At 42.1% G+C, this 15895-nt stretch overlaps 1 protein-coding gene across 2 annotated transcripts in view; it reads right to left on the bottom strand.

The window, feature by feature from the left end:
* Positions 1 to 15895, bottom strand: part of LPCAT2 (lysophosphatidylcholine acyltransferase 2) — a 428744-nt gene that overhangs the window by 117107 nt on the left and 295742 nt on the right. The window lies entirely within an intron of this gene.

The raw sequence follows: 15895 nt of genomic DNA, 5'->3' as shown, positions 1-15895 counted from the left end.
AAGTCTACGGGAGCGATTTGAGCACTTAAGTGCTAGTCTACGGGAGCGATTTTAGCACTTAAGTCTACGAGAGCGATTTGAGCACTTAAGTCTACGGGAGCGAATTGAGCACTTAAGTCTACGGGAGCGATTTGAGCACTTACGTTAATGGCACTTAAGAGCACTTAAGTCTACGGAAGCGATTTGAGCACTTAAGTCTACAGGAGCAATTTGAGCACTTACGTCTATGGCACTTAAGAGCACTTAAGTCTACGGGAGCGATTTGAGCACTTAATGGCACTTAAGAGCACTTAAGTCTATGGGAGCGATTTGAGCACTTAAGTCTACGGGAGCGATTTGAGCACTTAAGTCTACGGGAGCGATTTGAGCTTTAAAGTCTATGGGAGCGATTTGAGCACTTAAGTCTACAGGAGTGATTTGAGCACTTAAGTCTATGGGAGCGATTTGAGCACTTAAGTCTACGGGAGCGATTTGAGCACTTAAGTCTATGGCACTTAAGAGCACTTAAGTCTACGAGAGCGATTTGAGCACTTAAGTCTACGGGAGCGATTTGAGCACTTAAGTCTATGGCACTTAAGAGGACTTAAGTCTACGGGAGCAATTTGAGCACTTAATGGCACTTAAGAGCACTTAAGTCTACGGGAGTGATTTGAGCACTTAAGTCTACGGGAGCGATTTGAGCACTTAAGTCTACGGAAGCGATTTTAGCACTTACGTCTATGGCACTAAAGAGCACTTAAGCCTACGGGAGCAATTTGAGCACTTACGTCTATGGCACTTAAGAGCACTTAAGTCTACGGGAGCGATTTGAGCACTTAAGTCTTTGGCACTTAAGAGCACTAAAGTCTACGGGAGTGATTTGAGCACTTAAGTCTACGAGAGCGATTTGAGCACTTAAGTCTATAGCGCTTAAGAGCACTTAAGTCTACAGGAGCGATTTGAGCAATAAGTCTATAGCGCTTAAGAGCACTTAAGTCTACGAGAGCGATTTGAGCACTTAAGTCTATAGCGCTTAAGAGCACTTAAGTCTACGGGAGCGATTTGAGCACTTAAGTCTTTGGCACTTAAGCACTTAAGAGCACTAAAGTCTACGGGAGTGATTTGAGCACTTAAGTTTACGAGAGGGATTTGAGCACTTAAGTCTAGGAGAGGGATTTGAGCACCTAAGTCTACGGCACTTAAGAGCACTTAAGTCTACAGGAGCAATTTGAGCACTTACATTTATGGCACTAAAGAGCACTTAAGTCTACGAGAGCGATTTGATCACTTAATGGCACTTAAGAGCACTTAAGTCTACGGGAGCGATTTGAGCACTTAAGAGCACTTTAGTCTACGGGAGCGATTTGAGCACTTAAGTCTACGGGAGCGATTTGAGCACTTAATGGCACTTAAGAGCACTTAAGTCTAAGGGAGCGATTTGAGCACTTAAGTCTACGAGAGCGATTTGAGCACTTAAGTCTACGAGAGTGATTTGAGCACTTAAGTCTATGGCACTAAAGAGCACTTAAGTCTACGGGAGCAATTTGAGCACTTAATGGCACTTAAGAGCACTTAAGTCTACGGGAGCAATTTGAGCACTTAAGTCTACGGGAGCGATTTGAGCACTTAACTCTACGGGAGCGATTTGAGCACTTAAGTCTACGGGAGCGATTTGAGCACTTAAGTCTACGGGAGCGATTTGAGCACTTAAGTCTACTGGAGCGATTTGAGCACTTAAGTCTACGGGAGCGATTTGAGCACTTAAGTCTACTGGAGCGATTTGAGCACTTAAGTCTACGGGAGCGATTTGAGCACTTAAGTCTACGGGAGCGATTTGAGCACTTACGTCTATGGCACTTAAGAGCACTTAAGTCTACGGGAGCTATTTGAGCACTTAATGGCACTTAAGAGCACTTCAGTCTACGGGAGCGATTTGAGCACTTAAGTCTACGGGAGCGATTTGAGCACTTAACTCTATGGGAGCGATTTGAGCACTTAAGTCTACGAGAGCATTTTTGAGCACTTAAGTCTACGAGAGCGATTTGAGCACTTAAGTCTACGAGAGCGATTTGAGCACTTACGTCTACGTGAGCGATTTGAGCACTTAAGTCTACGGGAGCAATTTGAGCACTTAATGGCACTTAAGAGCACTTAAGTCTACGGGAGCGATTTGAGCACTTAAGTGCTAGTCTACGGGAGCGATTTTAGCACTTAAGTCTACGAGAGCGATTTGAGCACTTAAGTCTACGGGAGTGATTTGAGCACTTAAGTCTACAGGAGCAATTTGAGCACTTATGTCTATGGCACTTAAGAGCACTTAAGTCTACGGGAGCGATTTGAGCACTTAATGGCACTTAAGAGCACTTAAGTCTATGGGAGCGATTTGAGCACTTAAGTCTACGAGAGAGATTTGTGCACTTAAGTCTACGAGAGTGATTTGAGCACTTAAGTCTATGGCACTTAAGAGCACTTAAGTCTACGGGAGCAATTTGAGCACTTAATGGCACTTAAGAGCACTTAAGTCTACGGGAGCGATTTGAGCACTTAAGTCTACGAGAGCGATTTGAGCACTTAAGTCTATGGCACTTAAGAGCACTTAAGTCTACGGGAGCGATTTGAGCACTTAAGTCTACGGGAGCGATTTGAGCACTTAAGTCTATGGGAGCGATTTGAGCACTTAAGTCTATGGCACTAAAGGGGACTTAAGTCTACGGGAGCAATTTGAGCACTTACGTCTATGGCACTAAAGAGCACTTAAGTCTACGGGAGCGATTTGAGCACATAAGTCTACGGGAGTGATTTGAACACTTAAGCCTATGGCGCTTAAGAGCACTTAAGTCTACGGGAGCGATTTGAGCACTTAAGTCTACGGGAGCGATTTGAGCACTTAACTCTATGGGAGCGATTTGAGCACTTAAGTCTACGAGAGCGATTTGAGCACTTAAGTCTACGAGAGCGATTTGAGCACTTAAGTCTACGAGAGCGATTTGAGCACTTAAGTCTACGGGAGCGATTTGAGCACTTAAGTCTACAGGAGCGATGTGAGCACTTAATGGCACTTAAGAGCACTTAAGTCTACGGGAGCGATTTGAGCACTTAAGTCTACGAGAGCAATTTGAGCACTTAATGGCACTTAAGAGCACTTAAGTCTATGGAGCGATTTGAGCACTTAAGTCTACGGGAGCGATTTGAGCACATAAGTCTACGGGAGCAATTTGAGCACTTAATGGCACTTAGGAGCACTTAAGTCTATGGAGCGATTTGAGCACTTAAGTCTACGGGAGCGATTTGAGCACTTAAGTCTACAAGAGCGATTTGAGCACTTAAGTCTATGGCACTTAAGAGCACTTGTCTATGGGAGCAATTTGAGCACTTAATGGCACTTAAGAGCACTTAAGTCTACGGGAGCGATTTGAGCACTTAAGTCTACGGGAGCGATTTGAGCACTTAAGTGTACGGGAGCGATTTGAGCACTTAACTCTACGGGAGCGATTTGAGCACTAAAGTCTACAGAAGCGATTTGAGCACTAAAGTCTATGGCACTTAAGAGCACTTAAGTCTACGGGAGCGATTTGAGCACTTACGTCTATGGCACTTAAGAGCACTTAAGTCTATGGGAGCGATTTGAGCACTTACGTCTATGGCACTTAAGAGCACTTAAGTCTACGGGAACGATTTGAGCACTTAAGTCTACGGGAGCGATTTGAGCACTTAAGTCTATGGGAGCGATTTGAGCACTTAAGTCTATGGCACTTAAGAGCACTTAAGTCTACGTGAGCGATTTGAGCACTTAGGTCTATGGCACTAAAGGGCACTTAAGTCTACGGGAGCGATTTAAGCACTTAAGTCTATGGCACTTAAGAGCACTTAAGTCTACGGGAGCAATTTGAGCACTTAATGGCACTTAAGAGCACTTAAGTCTACGGGAGCGATTTGAGCACTTAAGTCTACGGGAGCGATTTGATCATTTAACTCTATGGGAGCGATTTGAGCAATTAAGTCTACGAGAGCAATTTGAGCACTTAAGTTTATGGGAGCGATTTGAGTACTTAAGTCTATGGCACTAAAGAGCACTTAAGTCTACGGGAGCAATTTGAGCACTTAATGGCACTTAAGAGCACTTAAGTCTACGGGAGCGATTTGAGCACTTAAGTCTACGAGAGCAATTTGAGCACTTAATGGCACTTAAGAGCACTTAAGTCTACGGGAGCGATTTGAGCACTTAAGTCTATGGGAGCGATTTGAATACTTAAGTCTATGAGAGCGATTTGAGCACTTAAGTCTACGGGAGCGATTTGAGCACTAAAGTCTACAGAAGCGATTTGAGCACTAAAGTCTACAGAAGCGATTTGAGCACTAAAGTCTATGGCACTTAAGAGCACTTAAGTCTACGGGAGCGATTTGAGCACTAAAGTCTATGGCACTTAAGAGCACTTAAGTCTACGGGAGCGATTTGAGCACTTACGTCTATGGCACTTAAGAGCACTTAAGTCTACGGGAACGATTTGAGCACTTAAGTCTATGGGAGCGATTTGAGCACTTAAGTCTACGGGAGCGATTTGAGCACTTACGTCTATGGCACTTAAGAGCACTTAAGTCTACGGGAGCGATTTGATCACTTACTTCTATGGCACTTAAGAGCACTTAAGTCTACGGGAACGATTTGAGCACTTAAGTCTATGGGAGCGATTTGAGCACTTAAGTCTACGTGAGCGATTTGAGCACTTAAGTCTATGGCACTTAAGAGCACTTAAGTCTACGGGAACGATTTGAGCACTTAAGTCTTCGTGAGCGATTTGAGCACTTAGGTCTATGGCACTAAAGGGCACTTAAGTCTACGAGAGCGATTTGAGCACTTAAGTCTATGAGAGCGATTTGAGCACTTACGTCTATGGCACTTAAGAGCACTTAAGTCTACGGGAGCAATTTGAGCACTTAATGGCACTTAAGAGCACTTAAGTCTATGGGAGCGATTTGAGCACTTAAGTCTACGGGAGCGATTTGAGCACTTAACTCTATGGGAGAGATTTGAGCACTTAAGTCTACGGGAGCGATTTGAGCACTTAAGTCTACAGGAGTGATTTCAGCCCTTAACTCTATGGCACTAAAGAGCACTTAAGTCTACGGGGAGCGATTTGAGCACTTAAGTCTACGAGAGCGATTTGAGCACTTAATGGCACTTAAGAGCACATAAGTCTACGGGAGCGATTTGAGCACTTAAGTCTATGGGAGCGTTTTAAGCACTTAAGTCTATGAGAGCGATTTGAGCACTTAAGTCTATGGGAGCAATTTGAGCACTTAAGTCTACGGGAGCGATTTGAGCACTTAACTCTATGGGAGCGATTTGAGCACTTAAGTCTACGGGAGCGATTTGAGCACTTAGATCTATGGCACTAAAGGGCACTTAAGTCTACGGGGAGCGATTTCAGCACTTAGGTCTATGGCACTAAAGGGCACTTAAGTCTACGGGGAGCGATTTGAGCACTTAAGTCTACGAGAGCGATTTGAGCACTTAAGTCTATGGCACTTAAGAGCACTTAAGTCTACGGGAGCAATTTGAGCACTTAAGTCTACGAGAGCAATTTGAGCACTTAATGGCACTTAAGAGCACATAAGTCTACGGGAGCGATTTGAGCACTTAAGTCTACGGGAGCGATTTAAGCACTTAAGTCTATGAGAGCGATTTGAGCACTTAAGTCTATGGCACTTAAGAGCACTTAAGTCTACGGGAGCAATTTGAGCACTTAATGGCACTTAAGAGCACTTAAGTCTACGGGAGCGATTTGAGCACTTAACTCTATGGGAGAGATTTGAGCACTTAACTCTATGGCACTAAAGAGCACTTAAGTCTACGGGGAGCGATTTGAGCACTTAAGTCTACGAGAGCGATTTGAGCACTTAATGGCACTTAAGAGCACTTAAGTCTACGGGAGCGATTTGAGCACTTATGTCTACGAGAGCAATTTGAGCACTTAATGGCACTTAAGAGCACATAAGTCTACGGGAGCGATTTGAGCACTTAAGTCTATGAGAGCGATTTGAGCACTTAAGTCTATGGCACTTAAGAGCACTTAAGTCTACGGGAGCAATTTGAGCACTTAGGTCTACGGGAGCGATTTGAGCACTTAACTCTATGGGAGCGATTTGAGCACTTAAGTCTACGGGAGCGATTTGAGCACTTAAATCTACGAGAGCGATTTGAGCACTTAGGTCTACGAGAGCAATTTGAGCACTTAATGGCACTTAAGAGCACATAAGTCTACGGGAGCGATTTGAGCACTTAAGTCTATGAGAGCGATTTGAGCACTTAAGTCTATGGCACTTAAGAGCACTTAAGTCTACGGGAGCAATTTGAGCACTTAGGTCTACGGGAGCGATTTGAGCACTTAACTCTATGGGAGCGATTTGAGCACTTAAGTCTACGGGAGCGATTTGAGCACTTAAATCTACGAGAGCGATTTGAGCACTTAGGTCTATGGCACTTAAGAGCACTTAAGTCTACGGGAGCAATTTGAGCACTTAAGTCTACGGGGAGCGATTTGAGCACTTAACTCTATGGGAACGATTTGAGCACTTAAGTCTACGAGATCGATTTGAGCACTTACGTCTATGGCACTTGAGAGCACTTAAGTCTACGAGAGCGATTTGAGCACTTACGTCTATGGGAGCGATTTGAGCACTTAAGTCTATGGGAGCGATTTGAGCACTTACGTCTATGGCACTTAAGAGCACTTAAGTCTACAGGAGCAATTTGAGCACTTATGTCTATGGCACTTAAGAGCACTTAAGTCTACGGGAGCGATTTGAGCACTTAAGTCTACGTGAGCGATTTGAGCACTTAAGTCTACGGTAGCGATTTGAGCACTTAATGGCACTTAAGAGCACTTAAGTCTACGGGAGCAATATGAGCACTTAATGGCACTTAAGAGCACTTAAGTCTACGGGAGCGATTTGAGCACTTAAGTCTACGGGAGCGATTTGAGCTCTTATCTCTATGGGAGCGATTTGAGCACTTAACTCTACGGGAGCGATTTGAGCACTTAACTCTACGGGAGCGATTTGAGCACTTAAGTCTACGAGAGCGATTTGAGCACTTAATGGCACTTAAGAGCACTTAAGTCTACTGGAGCGATTTGAGCACTTAAGTCTACGAGAGCAATTTGAGCACTTAATGGCACTTAAGAGCACTTAAGTCTACGGGAGCGATTTGAGCACTTAAGTCTATGGGAGCGATTTGAGCACTTAAGTCTACGGGAGCGATTTGAGCACTTAAGTCTATGGCACTTAAGAGCACTTAAGTCTACTGGAGCAATTTGAGCCCTTAACTCTATGGGAGCGATTTGAGCTTTTAAGTCTACGGGAGCGATTTGAGCACTTAACTCTATGGCACTAAAGAGCACTTAAGTCTACGGGGAGCGATTTGAGCACTTAATGGCACTTAAGAGCACTTAAGTCTACGGGAGCGATTTGAGCACTTAAGTCTACGGGAGCGATTTGAGCACTTAAGTCTATGGCACTAAAGAGCACTGAAATCTACGGGGAGCGATTTGAGCACTTAAGTCTACGGGAGCGATTTGAGCACTTAAGTCTATGGGAGCGATTTGAGCACTTAAGTCTACGGGAGATATTTGAGCACTTAAGTCTACGGGAGATATTTAAGCACTTAAGTCTACGGGAGATATTTGAGCACTTAAGTCTACGAGAGCGATTTGAGCACTTAAGTCTACGGGAGCGATTTGAGCACTTAAGTCTACGGGAGCGATTTGAGCACTTAAGTCTACGGGAGCGATTTGAGCACTTACGTCTATGGCACTTAAGAGCACTTAAGCCTACGTGAGCAATTTGAGCACTTAATGGCACTTAAGAGCACTTAAGTCTACGGGAGCGATTTGAGCACTTAAGTCTACGGGAGCGATTTGAGCACTTAAGTGCTAGTCTACGGGAGCGATTTTAGCACTTAAGTCTACAAGAGCGATTTGAGCACTTAAGTCTACGGGAGCGATTTGAGCACTTACGTTAATGGCACTTAAGAGCACTTAAGTCTACGAGAGCGATTTGAGCACTTAAGTCTACAGGAGCAATTTGAGCACGTACGTCTATGGCACTTAAGAGCACTTAAGTCTACGGGAGCGATTTGAGCACTTAATGGCACTTAAGAGCACTTAAGTCTATGGGAGCGATTTGAGCACTTAAGTCTACGGGAGCGATTTGAGCACTTAAGTCTACGAGAGCGATTTGAGCTTTTAAGTCTATGGCACTTAGGAGCACTTAAGTCTATGGGAGCGATTTGAGCACTTAAGTCTATGGGAGCGATTTGAGCACTTAAGTCTACGGGAGCGATTTGAGCACTTAAGTCTATGGCACTTAAGAGCACTTAAGTCTACGAGAGCGATTTGAGCACTTAAGTCTACGGGAGCAATTTGAGCACGTACGTCTATGGCACTTAAGAGCACTTAAGTCTACGTGAGCGATTTGAGCACTTAAGTCTACGTGAGCGATTTGAGCACTTAAGTCTACGGGAGCAATTTGAGCACTTAATGGCACTTAAGAGCACTTAAGTCTACGGGAGCGATTTGAGCACTTAAGTGCTAGTCTACGGGAGCGATTTTAGCACTTAAGTCTACGAGAGCGATTTAAGCACTTAAGTCTACGGGAGTGATTTGAGCACTTAAGTCTACAGGAGCAATTTGAGCACTTATGTCTATGGCACTTAAGAGCACTTAAGTCTACGGGAGCGATTTGAGCACTTAATGGCACTTAAGAGCACTTAAGTCTACGGGAGCGATTTGAGCACTTAAGTCTACGAGAGTGATTTGAGCACTTAAGTCTATGGCACTTAAGAGCACTTAAGTCTACGGGAGCAATTTGAGCACTTAATGGCACTTAAGAGCACTTAAGTCTACGGGAGCGATTTGAGCACTTAAGTCTACGAGAGCGATTTGAGCACTTAAGTCTACGAGAGCGATTTGAGCACTTAAGTCTACGAGAGTGATTTGAGCACTTAAGTCTATGGCACTTAAGAGCACTTAGGTCTACGGGAGCGATTTGAGCACTTAAGTCTACGGGAGCGATTTGAGCACTTAAGTCTATGGGAGCGATTTGAGCACTTAAGTCTATGGCACTAAAGGGGACGTAAGTCTACGGGAGCAATTTGAGCACTTAATGGCACTTAAGAGCACTTAAGTCTACGAGAGCGATTTGAGCACTTAACTCTATGGGAGCGATTTGAGCACTTAAATCTACGGGAGCGATTTGAGCACTTAAGTCTACGAGAGCGATTTGAGCACTTAAGTCTACGGGAGCGATTTGAGCACTTAAGTGCTAGTCTACGGGAGCGATTTTAGCACTTAATTCTACGAGAGCGATTTGAGCACTTAAGTCTACGGGAGCTATTTGAGCACTTAAGTCTACAGGAGCAATTTGAGCACTTACGTCTATGGCACTTAAGAGCACTCAAGTCTACGGGTGCGATTTGAGCACTTAAGTCTACGAGAGCGATTTGAGCACTTAATGGCACTTAAGAGCACTTAAGTCTACGGGAGCGATTTGAGCACTTAATGGCACTTAAGAGCATTTAAGTCTACGGGAGCGATTTGAGCACTTAAGTCTACGAGAGTGATTTGAGCACTTACGTCTATGGCACTTAAGAGCACTTAAGTCTACGGGAGCGATTTGAGCACTTAAGTGCTAGTCTACGGGAGCGATTTGAGCACTTAAGTCTACGGGAGCGATTTGAGCACTTACGTTAATGGCACTTAAGAGCACTTAAGTCTACGAGAGCGATTTGAGCACTTAAGTCTACAGGAGCAATTTGAGCACTTACGTCTATGGCACTTAAGAGCACTTAAGTCTACGGGAGCGATTTGAGCACTTAATGGCACTTAAGAGCACTTAAGTCTATGGGAGCGATTTGAGCACTTAAGTCTACGGGAGCGATTTGAGCACTTAAGTCTACGAGAGCGATTTGAGCTTTTAAGTCTATGGGAGCGATTTGAGCACTTAAGTCTACAGGAGTGATTTGAGCACTTAAGTCTATGGGAGCGATTTGAGCACTTAAGTCTACGGGAGCGATTTGAGCACTTAAGTCTATGGCACTTAAGAGCACTTAAGTCTACGAGAGCGATTTGAGCACTTAAGTCTATGGCACTTAAGAGGACTTAAGTCTACGGGAGCAATTTGAGCACTTAATGGCACTTAAGAGCACTTAAGTCTACGGGATTGATTTGAGCACTTAAGTCTACGTGAGCGATTTGAGCACTTAAGTCTACGGAAGCGATTTTAGCACTTACGTCTATGGCACTAAAGAGCACTTAAGCCTACGGGAGCAATTTGAGCACTTACGTCTATGGCACTTAAGAGCACTTAAGTCTACGGGAGCGATTTGAGCACTTAAGTCTTTGGCACTTAAGAGCACTAAAGTCTACGGGAGTGATTTGAGCACTTAAGTCTACGAGAGCGATTTGAGCACTTAAGTCTATAGCGCTTAAGAGCACTTAAGTCTACGGGAGCGATTTGAGCACTTAAGTCTATAGCGCTTAAGAGCACTTAAGTCTACGAGAGCGATTTGAGCACTTAAGTCTGTAGCGCTTAAGAGCACTTAAGTCTACGAGAGCGATTTGAGCACTTAAGTCTACGGGAGCGATTTGAGCACTTAAGTCTACGGGAGCGATTTGAGCACTTACGTCTATGGCACTAAAGAGCACTTAAGCCTAGGGGAGCAATTTGAGCACTTACGTCTATGGCACTTAAGAGCACTTAAGTCTACGGGAGCGATTTGAGCACTTAAGTCTTTGGCACTTAAGAGCACTAAAGTCTACGGGAGTGATTTGAGCACTTAAGTCTACGAGAGCGATTTGAGCACTTAAGTCTAGGAGAGCGATTTGAGCACTTAAGTCTATGGCACTTAAGAGCACTTAAGTCTACAGGAGCAATTTGAGCACTTACGTCTATGGCACTAAAGAGCACTTAAGTCTACGAGAGCGATTTGATCACTTAATGGCACTTAAGAGCACTTAAGTCTACGGGAGCGATTTGAGCACTTAAGAGCACTTTAGTCTACGGGAGCGATTTGAGCACTTAATGGCACTTAAGAGCACTTAAGTCTACGGGAGCGATTTGAGCACTTAAGTCTACGAGAGCAATTTGAGCACTTAAGTCTACGAGAGTGATTTGAGCACTTAAGTCTATGGCACTAAAGAGCACTTAAGTCTACGGGAGCAATTTGAGCACTTAATGGCACTTAAGAGCACTTAAGTCTACGGGAGCAATTTGAGCACTTAAGTCTACGGGAGCGATTTGAGCACTTAACTCTATGGGAGCGATTTGAGCACTTAAGTCTACGGGAGCGATTTGAGCACTTAAGTCTACTGGAGCGATTTGAGCACTTAAGTCTATGGGAGCGATTTGAGCACTTAAGTCTATGTGAGCGATTTGAGCACTTAAGTCTATGGCACTTAAGAGTACTTAAGTCTACGTGAGCGATTTGAGCACTTAAGTCTACGTGAGCGATTTGAGCACTTAAGTCTACGGGAGCAATTTGAGCACTTAAGTCTACAGGAGCAATTTGAGCACTTATGTCTATGGCACTTAAGAGCACTTAAGTCTACGGGAGCGATTTGAGCACTTAATGGCACTTAAGAGCACTTAAGTCTACGGGAGCGATTTGAGCACTTAAGTCTACGAGAGCGATTTGAGCACTTAAGTCTACGAGAGCGATTTGAGCACTTAAGTCTACGAGAGTGATTTGAGCACTTAAGTCTATGGCACTTAAGAGCACTTAAGTCTACGGGAGCGATTTGAGCACTTAAGTCTATGGGAGCGATTTGAGCACTTAAGTCTACGAGAGCGATTTGAGCACTTAAGTCTATGGGAGCGATTTGAGCACTTAAGTCTATGGCACTAAAGGGGACTTAAGTCTACGGGAGCAATTTGAGCACTTAATGGCACTTAAGAGCACTTAAGTCTACGGGAGTGATTTGAGCACTTAAGTCTACGTGAGCGATTTGAGCACTTAAGTCTACGGAAGCGATTTTAGCACTTACGTCTATGGCACTTAAGAGCACTTAAGTCTACGGGAGCGATTTGAGCACTTACGTCTATGGCACTAAAGAGCACTTAAGTCTACGGGAGCGATTTGAGCACATAAGTCTACGGGAGTGATTTGAACACTTAAGTGCACAGCCATCCAAAGCAGTGTGCCCGAGCTGACGGAGCGTTTGAAGATGGCAATCGCCAGTGAAGTTGGCAAGTTGGAGCAGTGTGTTTATTAAAATTCCTCTCAGAGTGAGTTGCCATAGCAACCCAGCTGTGTCAGCCAAATGAGCAAGCCTACTCCGCCCAGTCCAGGTGCAGGCAGTACTTCAGTGGGACATGACAATTTAGATTGTGCAAAGGAAAAATCAGAACATGATTTGTAAACTGCCATCACTCTGTCATTTTCAAGCCCACCTACACATATCTTATATCAAAACGTTCAGCTAACCCTGCTGTCACTAAAAATGTTCACGGCTAGGACATACTCCTGATAGTTTTCAGAATATGACCATTTGTTTGCAACTCACCCCTCTTATTGACTTTCATTGAAACTTCACTCAGAGCCACCTGAAATGTTAAGGGACGTTTTTAAACTGCGACTGTGCCTTTATTGTTAATATTGCAGAGACATAGTATACATCAAAATTTAGGTCTGTTTCTTGTGATTGTCACAATATAAACCTTTTCACGGTAGCATTTATACCTTTAAAACTACAAGCGTTTGAAGATGGCAATCGCCAGTGAAGTTGGCAAGTTTGACCAGTGTGTTTAGAACAGAGTTTCTCACATGCCTGACTGACTGAGTTGCTATAGCAACCAAAGGTCACTCAAGGGGCAGCTGAGTCACATTAGAGTGAGAAGTGAGAAAGCTACAGTGTGAAAGGAAAAATCAGAACATGATTTGTAAACTGCCATCACTCTGTCATTTTCAAGCCCACCTACACATATCTTATATCAAAACGTTCAGCTAACCCTGCTGTCACTAAAAATGTTCACGAATGCCAGTAGTGTACCGCGCTCCAATATATTCTACCTTATGTGATATAATGAATTCATAAGTGTACCACCGATAATCAAATAATTACATCAATTAATTATACTTAAATATATGATTTGTGTAAATATATAAAATAAATTAATTTATCAATGTGAAAAAACAAAAACTATAAAATATAAATAAAAAATATTTGCAGTGGGAATGACAGTTCCTTCTGTATAAATGAGATGGTGTTATTATTCAGTCTGGATAAAAATAAAATTAAAATTAAAATAAAAAAAATAAAATTAAAATAAAAATAAAAATAAAATTAAAAATTAAAATTAAAATAAAATTTAAAAAAAAAAAAAAAAAATTAAAATAAAATAAATAAAAAATATTTGCAGTGGGAATGACAGTTCCTTCTGTATAAATGAGATGGTATTATTATTCAGTCTGGATAAAAATAAAAATAAAATTAAAATAAAATTAAAAATAAAATAAAATTAAAATTAAAATAAAAATAAAGATAAAAATAAAATTAAAATTAACATAAAATTAAAATAAAAATAAAATTAAAATAAAAATAAAAATAAAATTAAAATTAACATAAAATTAAAATTAAAATAAAATTAAAATTAAAATAAAAAAAAAATAAAATAAAAATAAAAATAAAATAAAAATAAACATAGACATAAACATAGACATAAACATAAACATAAAAATAAAATAAAAATAAATAATTGATATCCCGGATAAGACACTATGGCCCTGATTCACTAAGATGTGAGTGTAATAGCAGAGACTGACCATTCAGGCAGACTCCGGTCAATCAATCAGTGGTCTGACCAGCGTCTAGCAAGCTCATTAACGAGCGTCTACTGACTACTTTGCCATTAGTGAATGAGGTATCCTGTCTGGCACATTTTTAGGTGCAATACCGGATATATTCGCTAGATGGCGCACAAGCGCGGGCTTTATTCACATTGGCGTTTTTCTGATAGAAAATTCTAATACAGCTGTACTATTACATTCTGAAAATTCTCTTTTGCTATTTTTTTTTTTTGCTGTTTCTCCAAAATGATCAGGAAAGTATTGCATTTACTAATGAATGTCATACATTCTATTTTCAAATGTTAAACATTTTCACACTTATATCTCAAATAATTTATATACTTCTAATTTCCCAATATAGTTATATATCTTCATTCTCTTTAATCACATAACTATTCTATGTTAAAGACAAGTGCAGCGCTATAAATGCATGTGATCAATAATGAACGCATGTAAAAACCAAAAAGTGTAAAGAATTGCAATAATGATGTAAACTGGTAAATCGTGCTAAAATAAGTTCATATAATTATTCCTGAATAATGGAATGTCCTTGGTGTGAGAGTACCAACTCAGAGAGTGCCTATGAATGGCACATGTGTTCTCTCCGTGACGGACAGTAGTGCATGAACTCGTGAAAGGTAAACCACCCTTGGGACTGGTCTACACTCACCAGAACAAAAGTATTAATGTGCATGGGTTATACACATCGCACATCTGGGGGTGCAGCGGTATGCTGGCAGCTATGGGTTAGTCATCCAGCTCCATCCATCCATCCATCAGGGTGGGTGCCCAAATGGTCCTGGGGAGGAATTAGCTCAGCCACAGGAGCCAGAAAGGTGCTCAATAGTGTAGTACACTGTCACAGGGGTGGATGACCTTTCACGAGTTCATGCACTACTGTTTGTGGTTATATTTATCTTGTGTAAGACCATTTTACTAGTCTATATCATTTGACCAGCGCTCGCTTTATCATTTTTAAACAATGTAACTATTCTACATTATAACTCAAACTGTGTTTCCCACAGTGGTTTAGTGGTTAGAGCTCAGAACTTACAGCACTTGGGTCATGGGTTCTAATCCCAGTCTTGGCAACATCCCAAAAAAATGGAGATCAATTTTCTGGGTTGTGGCAGGAATATTGATCAATCAATTATGATTTTGCCTAATGACTAGAAAGTGGATGAATGTTACTTGCGTACTGTTCTGCCAATTAGGTCATGTGCAAGTTTCATGCCGTGTATATTTCATTGTAACTTTTTTCTCTTTTAAATCTGTCTCCTTATACAACTTGACCCCCTCCCCCACCCCATCATCACCTGTCCCATATGCAAATCTATGGATCACCGCCCCACTCTTTAACTATCTATTTACTGATCAAGTGAATGTGTCTCATTTTCTATCAGCTACAGCTCAGATCTCACATTATTATACAATTGCTGATTGTATCTCACCACTAGTCTGATTGAATTCACAATTCCTGGTCAGTCCTGTTCCCTGACCTCTAATAACCTTTAGGGCCAGTTCACACTACATGTGTTTCAGTTGCTTTTTCAGCATCACAAACGCACAGAAAGAAGGTTATATGGTTGTCAATGTCATAGTTCACATCAGCGCTTGCATTTTCAATGCATTGCAGGTGCTGTAAACAAAGTTGACCACGCTGCGTTGTTTCTGCACAGAACTGTACTGGAACACATTGAAACGTCCTTGAATGTACTAAAACGCACATGTCCCTAACTACATTGAATACAAAGAAAATAGAAAAAAATAAGTGGAAGGGATACAAAAATGCAATGTAAACATGTCCAAAACGCATCCAAAATGTACTGGAACATACTAAACATGCATGCCAAAAGGGCATGAAAAAAACCCATCAGGAACACATCTAGACTGTTTCTATAGTGTGAACCAGCCCTTAGGACTTGTTCACACCATTGGTGGTGCAGAAACGCATGCAAGAACACACATTTTCCAGCACAGCAAAGAAATGCAATGCCCTGTGTAGATGTGCGCAGGTACCATGATGAAAACGTTGTTGCACCTACACACGTCTATTAAAAACAGCCCCATTCA

The sequence above is a fragment of the Staurois parvus genome, unplaced genomic scaffold (assembly GCF_062004578.1).
Source record: "Staurois parvus isolate SC_StPar_1 unplaced genomic scaffold, SC_StPar_1.0 ptg000594l, whole genome shotgun sequence".
Lineage (NCBI taxonomy): Eukaryota > Metazoa > Chordata > Amphibia > Anura > Ranidae > Staurois > Staurois parvus.
This window is presented reverse-complemented; position numbering and strand designations above follow the sequence as displayed.